Below are 12,471 nucleotides of genomic sequence, written 5' to 3' on the forward strand. Positions count from 1 at the left end.
TTGGGGAGTGTTGGTTTGAATGTGAACTGTCATTGCTGCAATTTACCAAGCTCACATGTGGAGAAATATTTGGCATATGTTTTCCTTAACAATATAATGCATGTTTCTGACTCTTATCGATGCCACATACTCATTTAATACTAAAGCATTTTGCTGCCCTTCTCTAAAGTGCCTACATTACCAGTCTAAAGGACCAGGGGGAGACAAAATATGTGTCCCTGCAGGGATTATGGGCAATAACAGCAAGTCCTTCGGACACTACAATGTTAATGCAAACCACATTTAAAGAGTGGAGTGTGGGGGGGGGGGGGGGCTTAATACACAAGTGACCTTGTAAAACATCATCCCTCAGGTGCACAAATGAATTTAGTGTTGGGACAGATGTTGCCCCACTCCATCTCACTCTGCACTCAAGGCAGACAAGGAGCCCATTCCCTTTAATAACGGCTGGGTGCCAATAAAAAATAAAAAAAACACATCCTGATGAAATTGAAAAACCAAATGCCACAAAGGAATGGATTTACTCAACTGAAAAATCTGAATGTTGCACAGGCACAGGTCAGCTTTACGAGGGCGTGGGATAATGAAATGATCTGTTCAGAGAGGCCACAGGGAGGGAGATAACCAGGTTTCGGCTGATTCATGACATTACTCAGTGTTGTTCCCAATCAGTAGAAACTTCAGTCCATGTGTCCCAGGGTCCGGCACACAAAAAAGACCGAAAACATTGCAAGGACTACTTTTACCACACAGGTTGATACAGACCCAACAACCAGGAAACATGACTAAGGTGGCTTTTGAAATTAGCTAGGGGGCAACAGTTTCTTTTTTAACGTGATATAGGCTACAAGATTAAGTGTAGTATATGGATACATTTCACTCATTCAAAAAAGCCAATGTGAATGCAGACATATATATAGCTTTGTTGCCATACAATGCAAGTCAAATGCCTGTCAAGTCAATATAAGGAGGCATGCTAATCATAATGACGTTTCCAAAATGTAGGTTACAGTTCAATTCACCATCACAAAAAGCATTAGGATAAACAGTTGAACAAACAGCTAAAGACAAGGCTACTACACTGACATGCAGCAAAGTACAGATTCAACAATGGAAAGGCCAGTTCAGGAATACATTGTGATATGGCATGACATATTACTGTCGATTAAATTCAACCCACATCATTAATGCAAGCCTGCTATTACCAGGTTTCTAATATGTTCAGTGGCATTTTAAATAACAAAATGCAATAAGTTATTGAGAAACCTATATGAAGCATAGCTAATCAATATGGAGCAGGAGCATCATTTGTGATTTTGCGTACAGTATACCACAGTTTAGAACACAGCAAGGCACTAGATATTCATAATTGTACCAACATTTGCAAAGATAGAAAGGCATTTCAGTATCACCAGAGAAAAGTAGCAAGCTTTTGAAATAGCACCCAGCTCTCTCAGTAAACTGTTCTTAAGGCTACACTTAGAGAGGGCGATATGTGCCGTTTCGCTCTATAAGATGGATTTAGCCACTTGCAAATGGAAGGAATATTGTGAAATGGACATCACGACAAAACTAAACAGGCTGACCCTGATGCGGACAGCACATGCCAAATGTCTCTCAAACCTCAATCAGCTGGTTGAGTTCTGTAAGGAGGACTGGGCAAAAATCCCTCGAAAAATATGTCAGACTGATTAGTGGCTATAGAAGACGTTTATTCCAAGTCATCGCTGCTATTGGAGGTGCCACAAGGATTAGAGTAAAGGGGTTCACATGTCTTTGCACCCATGAAATCAGAGCTGTTGTTAATTAAACCCCACTTCTTTGTCTTTCATTTGGAATGTCTTCATTATGAATTGTGGTTTATGGGTTATACATTTATTTTAATATTTCATACAAATATAAGGACATTTTAGGGTTCACATATCTTCAAGCAAAACTGTATATATTAAGGGAAAAATATTAGAGCTGCAACTGCTGAGCAGAATTGACATTGTTATGGAAATTTTGAACTAAGGTACATTTCAGAGAATTTTGTCTCTGTACTCCCTCCTTTAAAAGTTCTGATCGATGAAATTGCCATCACAACACTTACATGGCAGAATGGATCTTGGAAATAATTTCACTCTGAATACCGATTTCATCTGAACATAGCGTATCTGGTCTCTATTCTCTGAGAGCTGAGTGGAATTTGTTACTCTTTTTAAAATTGTGGCTCAAGATTATGCACAGTAGACTGAGATTAATCGATTGAGGATGCTTAACAATCAAAAACAGTGAGATTATTAGCTCACAGAAACCACCTTGAATCAATATCCCACATACAATGCCTTTCACAAAACTTCTATTTTCCATTTTCCATTTGTTTCTGTTGATATGAAATAGGGTCTTACATTGAGTCTTGTGGTGCATATCCACCCATGCCACAGATATTAAGGTTACATGTCATCTGTGTATGCTCTAATGCTTAATGCCCTCCCTAATTTAAAGGTGTTGATATAACATGATCTATCAAATTGTTCGCCCGTAAGCACTAATTGCGCCTGAAAACAGCACCATTATTCATGACCAGTCATTGATTTGCTGTCAGAAGACGTATCTGGCCTTGAAGACCTGCAGGCCAGTCTGAAGAAGAACACAGACATATAATAACTTGAGCAGCGGATGAAGACTGTCATGAACATGTCTGGTTTTACTTGCCTAATATGGCTAAGAGGTGTTCTTAACAACACATCGCACTTAGCCAAGGTACATTGGCAATATATCACAAATGCCTGAGATGCCTTGTTCTTATAAACCGGTTATCAGAGCAAAATAAAGCATTCATATACCATGACTATAAGCCTATCCCCATTAAGGATCCAAACCAAATGTTTCCTCCTTCAGCCGTGGTTCAGCAGGAAGTAGCGAGGACTTGTAGGAGTTTAAGCTGCACTAGATAGAGTTTTTTCAGTAAAAACTAAATTAAAGCATTTCACAATTACTCACCTGTCAGAAAATAGTTCCGCACTGGAAAGGGAATTGGCTAAAAAGTAGCGGCACACTCCAAAAATTATGAATTGACATTCCATTGGCACAGAACTGTCTGTGTTCCTAAACAATCTTTAGAGGGCCTCATTAGCTTACACAACATGTATATAGGGGACATAACTTTTGTTTTGTCACTGAAAAAATCCTACCTTTAAATGCATTATTCCAGTTAGAATTAACAAAAGTAATTGTTATGACAAAAATGATATATTTTGTGTTTCCTATTAAACTATTGTCTTTTTTATTCTAATCATTACAACACATGCAATGTAAAAAAACAAAAACACACCTACCTAATATGTCACCAAGTCTTATCCAATATTATGAGAAAATAAGTCTATATAAACATCAAATATTCAATAAGTATGTTTTGCCAGATGTCCCCATTGTGTTCTCTGCCTACCTAGTAGCATAAACCGATTCCTGTTCGAATTAACAAAAGGTTTTCAATGGAAATCACACAAGCCATTGTTATTGCAAAAATGATATATTTTGTGTTTCCTATTAAACTATTGTCTTTTTTATTCTAATCATTACAACACATGCAATGTAAAAAAACAAAAACACACCTACCTAATATGTCACCAAGTTTTATCCAATATTATGAGAAAATAAGTCTATATAAACATCAAATATTCAATAAGTATGTTTTGCCAGATGTCCCCATTGTGTTCTCTGCCTACCTAGTAGCATAAACCGATTCCTGTTCGAATTAACAAAAGGTTTTCAATGGAAATCACACAAGCCATTGTTATTGCAAAAATTATATATTTTGTGTTTCCTATTAAACTATTGTCTTTTTTATTCTAATCATTACAACACATGCAATGTAAAAAAACAAAAACACACCTACCTAATATGTCACCAAGTCTTATCCAATATTATGAGAAAATAAGTCTATATAAACATCAAATATTCAATAAGTATGTTTTGCCAGATGTCCCCATTGTGTTCTCTGCCTACCTAGTAGCATAAACCGATTCCTGTTCGAATTAACAAAAGGTTTTCAATGGAAATCACACAAGCCATTGTTATTGCAAAAATTATATATTTTGTGTTTCCTATGAAACTATTGTCTTCATTACTCTAAACATTACAACGCATGCAAAGTAAACAAAAAACAAAAAAAACACCTACCTACTATGTCACCAAGTCTTATCCAATATTATGAGAAAATCAGTCTATAAAAACATCAGAAATTCAATAAGAATGTGTTGCCAGATGTCCCTATTGTGTTCTCTGTTTAAAATCTTTTAGTATGTTTTTGGACAAAAATCTCAGAAGTTTTAGAAAGCATCAGTTGCCCATAACTTACTTTAGGATGTATTGTTGTACGCACCCAAATTAACTTTGGGTGAATAAATGGTCCGAAACTCTTTCATTACACCATTACTGCAGAAGTATTATGGTCATTTTCTGTTGTTACCATGCATAGAATTCAACATGCAGCCCCTTTAATTAAGTGGCTGCAGTTAGGAAATGCTTTACCTGGATTTATAGGTATGAAACTAATTGTTTTGCCTATCCATGCCATGAGCCTTCCGTGTAGTAAGTTTCACTCCCCAGCTCAGAATTATGTTCTGCTCAGTAACTGTACATACAGTACTGAACTTCTAGGTGTCGATGGAAACCCATGAGATAAAAATAACATTGAAGTTGCTTTGACTTCCTGTCAGCTTCTTGTGTAATGTTTTAACATGGCAATATGCCATAACTGTCCAGAACACAGACTCAGTGGATTGATTTACCATTTAAACTTTACTCCATAACCAGCCTAAAGCACGATCAACATGTTTATAATGACTGAATTTAAACTTTACTCCATAACCAGCCTAAAGCACAATCAACATGTTTATAATGATTGAATTTAAGCGTTACTCCATAACCAGCCTAAAGCATGTTTATAATGACTGAATTAGTAATGGTCCTCCTCAATTTGAAACAACTGACTAGCTTCAAATTGAATCCATACTAAATGAATAGCAGAGACAATGTGGTTCATAATTCTCGTCTAATTGTTTAAAACTCAAATAACCAAGTGGTATTCATTTTTTAAATAATTGTTTTAATTATACAAGAGCGTTACAAACGGAAAAACAGCTTTGTGATAAATGGTCACGTTTTGCATGACATCAAGCCCCTACAAATAAACAGCGATGCAATAACAAAAAGAAACTTGAACGAGATTGTATTTCTGGTTTTCTGACTGACCAAAGCTCCTCAGAGGAAAAAGTCATCATCCAGAAGTACTTCAGGCTCTTCTAAATGAGGTCAACAGTGCAGGACACTTCCATTACAGCCTTATCCGTCTCTTATTTCTCAGGCCAGTTTATTTTCATTATGCCTTCACAGAGGAGACAACACAATTCTATAGTTCTGTATTGTTGTGAGATTCATTTGGTTGTAGTGACTGGAGCTGGGCCTGATCTATGGTCAGGATCCTACAAATGTATAGGCTGTAGCTGTCCTTGTGCCCCTTAGGAATAAGGGTATTTAATGTAGCAATGCCCACATATCCCTTCTTATATAAAAACAGAAAAATGTGAACTTAGTCTGACTAGGTAATACATGAGATTATTGGTTCTATTGGAAATGAATGAATGTCCGGTGTACCAAAGACCATTAATGCTGTAACTGTGATATCATCAAGTACCAGAACAAAATATGACATTTTTAACACCCTCAGAACCAAATGGCATACATGAATTAGATTGTATCATTATTTTTCCAAATGTTTCGCTCTGACACACAGCCTGAGATATAGAATAATCCATCCAGAGTCTTCAGAGGCAGTTGTCTTGTCACATAAACAATCACCAAATGGTTGAAGCTACAAATGAATTAATACATAACCCTGTTCCAATCCGTAGACTCCAGAACATGTTTAGTTTTGCTGTAGGATCCCTGCAAGTCATTCTGTCAACCAAAAGGTAAGGAGTAGTCGATGAAAATGGAAAACCACCCTCATTAACTGCACAGTTACAAATACAGTTCTTAAAAATAAACAGTAAGAGCAAAAATATAATAAAATCAATGATATATGCAATCACCAGGGGTACTCAGCTTTTACCCTATGAGGGCAGGAGTCTGCTGGTCTCCAGTTCCACCTCATCATTAATTGCGCCCACCTGTTGTCCCAGGTCTAAATAGGTCCCTGATTAGAGGGTTGAAAAGAAAGAAATATAGTGGAACTGGCTTTGAGGTCCAGAGTTGAGTTTGAGGGCAATAGAGTCTCTGGAACAAGATCGAGGTGTTTGTTTTGCTCTGGGATGCCCAGAAGCTGATCTACAAAGGTGCAAACACAATATTCTGCTCGAAAAGAGAGAAATAAATATATTGTTTGTTAAATTTTTTGTACACAAAATAAGCAATGCATAAAATACATAGAAGACATTTATTTTTGTGTGAAACTTTTATGCAAATTAACATTGAAGGCTGTCGCTAGTCTCCAGCACGGAACCAATCAGAAAACTATAAAAGTTGCTAGTAAAAGTCAACAAGAGAAAAAATCTATGTGTGTAAATGCATTTAACGAATAAAGGTAATTCTGTTGTGGTTAAAGGCTGTTATTGGGTTACACAACTTTGATTCTTTTTCTGCTTGCAATATCTGATATCGGAAATTGTTACCACCTGTCACTCTACCCCCCAACCACAAAAGCTACAGCAAAAATAAGGCAGAGCCAGAAGCTCAGTATAGTGACCCAGATATATGTCCCACTGGGGCAACGTGTGCTTTTTATTTTACAGGTTGATCTAAAGTCTGACAGTATCAAGAGACCCACCGTTGCATCTTGGTATAAACCTTGGTTAAATGTTGTCTATTTCACATAAGGTCACATAATAAAGTCCAGTGTTAGTGATTATAATATTTGTTTTTCTAAGCAACCTGACTAACAGTCTTGTATACTGTTTTAGTTGTCTCATTATGAGTTAACAAGCATTGTGTGCGCTAAAGCATTTTGAAATACATGATAAAATACATGATAAAAACAGTACAGACAACAGTATGTGTCCGTGGATGCTAATGGCTCTCATAGCGAGAGGAAAGTCAGTGATCTCCAGCTTGTAACTGACAGCCCACCTAAAGGCCCAGCGTCAGAGAGACTGAGACTGATGTCAGCAATAAGCAGTGCCCGTTAAAATGCCAAATTAACAGCTCCCAGTCTCACACAAAGGTGCTGCAGCTGATTAGCAATGCAGGCGACAAGCCCTATTAGCTGCCTAAACGCTAAATGATCATCCGTAGACTGACAAGGATCATCGCACCCAACCTCATTTAAAAACACAAGGGACAGGTTATCCGAGGTTTTGTGAGGTCACTGTTTACTTAATTAACACCACAATATAGTATTGTAACAAATGGATGTTAATTAGAGTACTTGCAGCGATAGTGCAACTAATGAAAAATGCAATGGAATATGCATTGATCATGGCGTGCAGCAAATAGGCCTTTCTAACTTGTTCTTGGTTGAAGCAAATAACTAGCAGTTGTCAATGCATAATGGACACAGGTGTTACCAGTTAGTTTGGCATCCAAGTGCTAACCAACCAGAAGAGCAACTGAGTAAACTTACAATGTAGAGCATGTAAAGTATAAACTGTACAATTAGCGATGGGTCGATAGACAATTTTAGTACTAATCGCGATGGAAAATACTCACAATTATGAAATTGTGGCGAATTTCCATTATCGGGATAATCGTAAATCAGGATAATCCTCACATGAGTGACTTGAAAAAGCTTTGACAGTCACTGAAGTTTCCCTGACTGCTTGCTTTGTTTTACAAGTGGAGCGCACATTTCATTAAATATTCCAATTGGACTCTTAATATCTCACCCGGCACAGCCAGAAGAGGACTGGTCACCCCTCTGAGCCTGGGTCCTCTCCAGGTTTCTTCCTAAAATTCAACCTTCTTAGGGAGTTTTTCCTAGCTACTGAAATTCAACACTACTGTTGTTTGCTCCTTGGGGTTTAAGGCCGGGTGTCTCTGTAAAAGCACTTTGTGACAACTGCTGTTGTAAAAACGGCTTTATAAATAAATTTGATTGTTTGATTGATATATTTATCCTAGAAGACATGCAGCTACCAGAGATGCCCGCAGGAAAAAAACTGTTAAAACATTCCAAATTGTAGAAAATATATATAAAGTTATTATAAAGAATCACCATGTCAAATAGGCCTATCCTTTTGTTGAGACAAATTCCTCTCTGTAATACGATTTACAATCAAAAGTCTTCAAACGTAGTGGCAGTTGGTTAGGTCGATTTATTCGGTTGCACGGGAGCAAGTCAACAGTATGTCAGAATCAGAAGATACACTAACTGCAGAATGGGTTGCTCTAAGTCTTATGGTTACAGGAGGCTTTATATACTCTTGACCAAGTGGTTGATTCTTTGTTTACGAAAGGTGTGAAAACTGGCACCAAATTCTAATGACATCTTCCTTTGTTTTCTCCAACAATGAAACAAAGAAAGCACTCCCACATTTACTCAATTAGTTTCACCCAAGACAAAGCTCTTGGTCTAGTTCTCAACCATCTCTTGATATACAGGAGAACATTTAGTGGTAACAGAATATCAATTACAATATACTCAAGATAACACCCTTGATAATTTCATTCAATGTAGGCTAGGTTAGCACACATTCAATTCTTACAGTTGATTATGATAATTCATTACAAGATAGGAAATAACTTTGATCAGGATACAGAAATTAGGCAATACATGATGACAACAATCAAGGCATACAATGTTGAAATGACATACCCCTTAAACTAGGCTTTTGTAAGAATGAGGGGGTATGAGACAGCCCAAAATCATGTTCTCAACATTTAGCTAATAAGTCACATAATGTGCATGGAAGTGCATGCACCCACAGGTCAATACCGGTCAGAAATGACCTCTATTTTCACACCTGATTCCCAGATAAGTGCCTTGAAAAATCTCTTGCCAGTCACCGAAGTGTTCCTAACTACTTGTTTTATTTAACTGGTGGAGTGTATATCTATATATATATATTTTTTTAGATTAGATTATACTTTATTGTTATTGAACAAGTGCAAGTACAGTACAACGAAATGCATTTAGCATCTAACCAGAAGTGCAAATAAAAGAGGGTAGAAAATGCACTTGCATCAAGTATAATGTTACAGATGCAACATACAGATATGCAAAGTATAGATTGCATTGAAGGCAAATGCAGTACAAATGGCAATTCTAAATGCCACTAAACATCCTCTGCAATGTATTGTGAATGAAGCTGACAACCATATACATTTAGAGATGACCATGTTATTATAGTATTTGTTAATTATTAAAGACCTTCTTTGATATTATTTTATGGTAATGGCTTTTTAATGCACAAGAACAATATTTATGTAATGAAAGATTATCTAATCAGCTGTTTTGAGCTCAAATCCAGATTTGTAATTGGGATTTTTATTAATCTGGATGAAATCGTAAATTGGGATAATTTTGGCCAGGATAATTGTGGCATGAAATTCTCATATCGTCCCACCCCTATGTACAATAATATAATATCTGTCCCAGGGTGCTGGTTGCTGTAACGAGGACGCGCATGGAGGACGCTCGCCATCCCCCCAACGTGGTATTCTAGCCTTCTAGTCACGCCGCTCCTCCTCCCACGGCACGGTCATGTCTTGTTATTGCACACACCTGGTGTCCATTCCCTCATTAGGTAACCTATATTAGTTCCTGTGTTTCTGGGTGTCTTTGTGTGGTATTGTTCTATGTCTTTCATATGTGGAGATAGGCACGTTTGAGCGTTTGTGCGCCGTGTTATAGCGTGCCTTTGATTTTGATCATTCAAGAATACAAGTTTTGTTTATCACCTCCATGCGTTTGGCTCAAAGTTTTTCTACACACTCCACTACACATGCGTTGTGACAGTTACACTGGTCTTTCTTTTAAAAACATTGTTTTTTTCTGCACTGAAGAAAGGGCATGTCCTACAATGTCAAAGTCAATGAGCTTCAGAATATTTTATGAATTTCTTCACTGGTTGTAAACGATAAATGATACTGCACTTGATAGAACATATGACCACTAAACAAGACCAGAAATGTAATTGTCTGTAAATAATTCATCCTTTTTTTTTAACCCCTTAGTAAATCATTAATCTCCCTGGTAAAGCCCTCTTCCTCTTAATCTTGGTCTTTATTGTGTTAAACGGCCTCTATCCCATGGCACAACAGAAAAACATTGGCTCTGACAGTGAAGGTCTATAGACTGTCAATATTGCAGTGTACACACCTTGCAAGATTTAGGTTGTTTATGAGTTGTGTCTGCATTATGTGAGAGGGTTTGCTCTATGTTTGGAAATGTAAACAATTAAAATGTAATTAGTATTTAGAAATGTCAACACTAAGGCCTGAATAATATTGAATGTGTCTTTTAGAATACAGTTAAACAGTTACACAATGTGACCATGACCTCTGCCCAAAACCCACCAAATCTGACCATTACTGATACAGACAAATTTAAATTAGCAAAATAGCTGATGTCAAAGTCAGCTAGCTGTAATTTCAACAACAAAAAAAGGACATGCATAATCAAACCAGTGACTGAATGAACCACATCACTCGCACATTAAACTCACCCAGTCTTTAAGACTAGACAAAAGGACCCCTTTCCCAGCAACAGAGTAAGTCTATTCCTAGACTCAAAGTCAAGTTCCTTGGAAAATGGGAATTCATTTTGAATGCTAGAGTAGGCTGAATCTGTGTCAGGGAAACCACCCATTTATCAACTAGAGTGGGAGCCTCTGATCCTCTAGAAAAGAATACAAATGTTGTTTCATATGTCCACAAGAGGGAGAGGAGCAAGACACATTGATTCTTCCGTAGGAGCACGTAGGTGGAAAGGACAGAACAGAAGGAAGGGGAGCAGCGAGATGGTGCATTGGGAGTGATGGACAGGACCGGTTCTTACAATAGCCTATGGAAAGTACTTGCCTGGCGACATGGGTTAGGCTTCATGATAAGCTTATGAACTGCTCAGATTGTTAATCCAAGAAGATTGCAATACATACCACCTTGTAAAGGTAAGTATTCTGGATAATCTTTCTGTTTCTAATGTACCAAAGCAGTGGTTTCTTTTTTTCTGAACACTTTATCTGACAGTCTGTAGTTCTTAACTAACCTTTTTCCATTTGGGTGAGAATGATATTATTCCCCTGGGAGGAGAATGAGTTGGAGGATGTTTTCTACACCAAGCTTACATTTAGCCTTGCAATGGAACTACATTAGGTTGACAAAAGCTCAGTGTCACATTGACGCTGAGGAGATGTGAATTTCTATGCTATTCAGCATTGCCTCCTCCAGGATTTGCAAAATACAATTTGCAGGGTTGTATTTTCTGGGGAAACAAAATGCCTGAAATGTAGCTGCTTTTGGGGATCAAAACAATATTGATTCTCCCACCTCTGTAGTGTCAACATGACAGGGAACATATGACGACCCAGTGGAGATCCATTCTTACCGTCTAATCATAGAAGAGCACCGACATGAAGTGATTCAGTTGAAACCTCATCGGGGAAAAGGATGCCATAGAACCAAAAAGCATCTAGGTTCAAAATGTTAGAATCTTCAAAAGCACTGATTGACCTAAATTAAATAGAATACAGCTAAACTAAAATCATAGTCAACACTTGGTGAATAAATGCTAAATGAATCAATGTACAGGTTTGGTATATAGGGTGAAGAGATTTAAAATATAACTATAGTAATAAAATAAGCCTTTTTTGCAATATTGCACACCTTCACATTCTAGCCTTAAGAGTATATGTCAGCCTGCAGTGGTTCTCTATCCACTGGCCACAAATCACTATGTTTATTTATGTAAATTGAAGTAACTTATTTTCCATCGTATAATGCCAGGTAATTGACCCTAAAGTTCCACTTTGATAGAGTGGAGTGGATAAGGGTCATTGATCTGAAGCACTGACTAATAATAAAACTGATGAGCAGAAAATAAATGATACACTGGTTTTCTGGCTCAACAACACCCATAAAAAGGAACATCATGTACCCAAAATACAATATGCCCCTTTAACAAAACACAGGTTTTGTTAACAATTATAATGAAATTGGGCATTTTCTGTAATTACTGCTAGTGTCTAAAGTGGGTATAAGGAGATTACAAGTCATTGTAAACTGATAGACGGACCGGCAACAAAGTCTTAATGGGGAATGTTAGTCACTGATTCATTTTGAAAAATATTATTTGAAACTGTATTTTAACTTAAAAATCCTATATATTGCCACTACACATTGCCACAACATAAAACATTCAAAGTAAAAACACTGAGGAGCACATGCAATCATTCACAAAAGGCCACTGCACACAAGATGGCACCAAACAAAATGCTATATTTACAGTATGCTTGTTAGTCCCCGCCTGCATTTTCACATCTGGAATCTTAA

This window comes from Esox lucius, chromosome 6 (genome assembly GCF_011004845.1).
Source record: "Esox lucius isolate fEsoLuc1 chromosome 6, fEsoLuc1.pri, whole genome shotgun sequence".
Classification (NCBI taxonomy): Eukaryota; Metazoa; Chordata; class Actinopteri; order Esociformes; family Esocidae; genus Esox; species Esox lucius.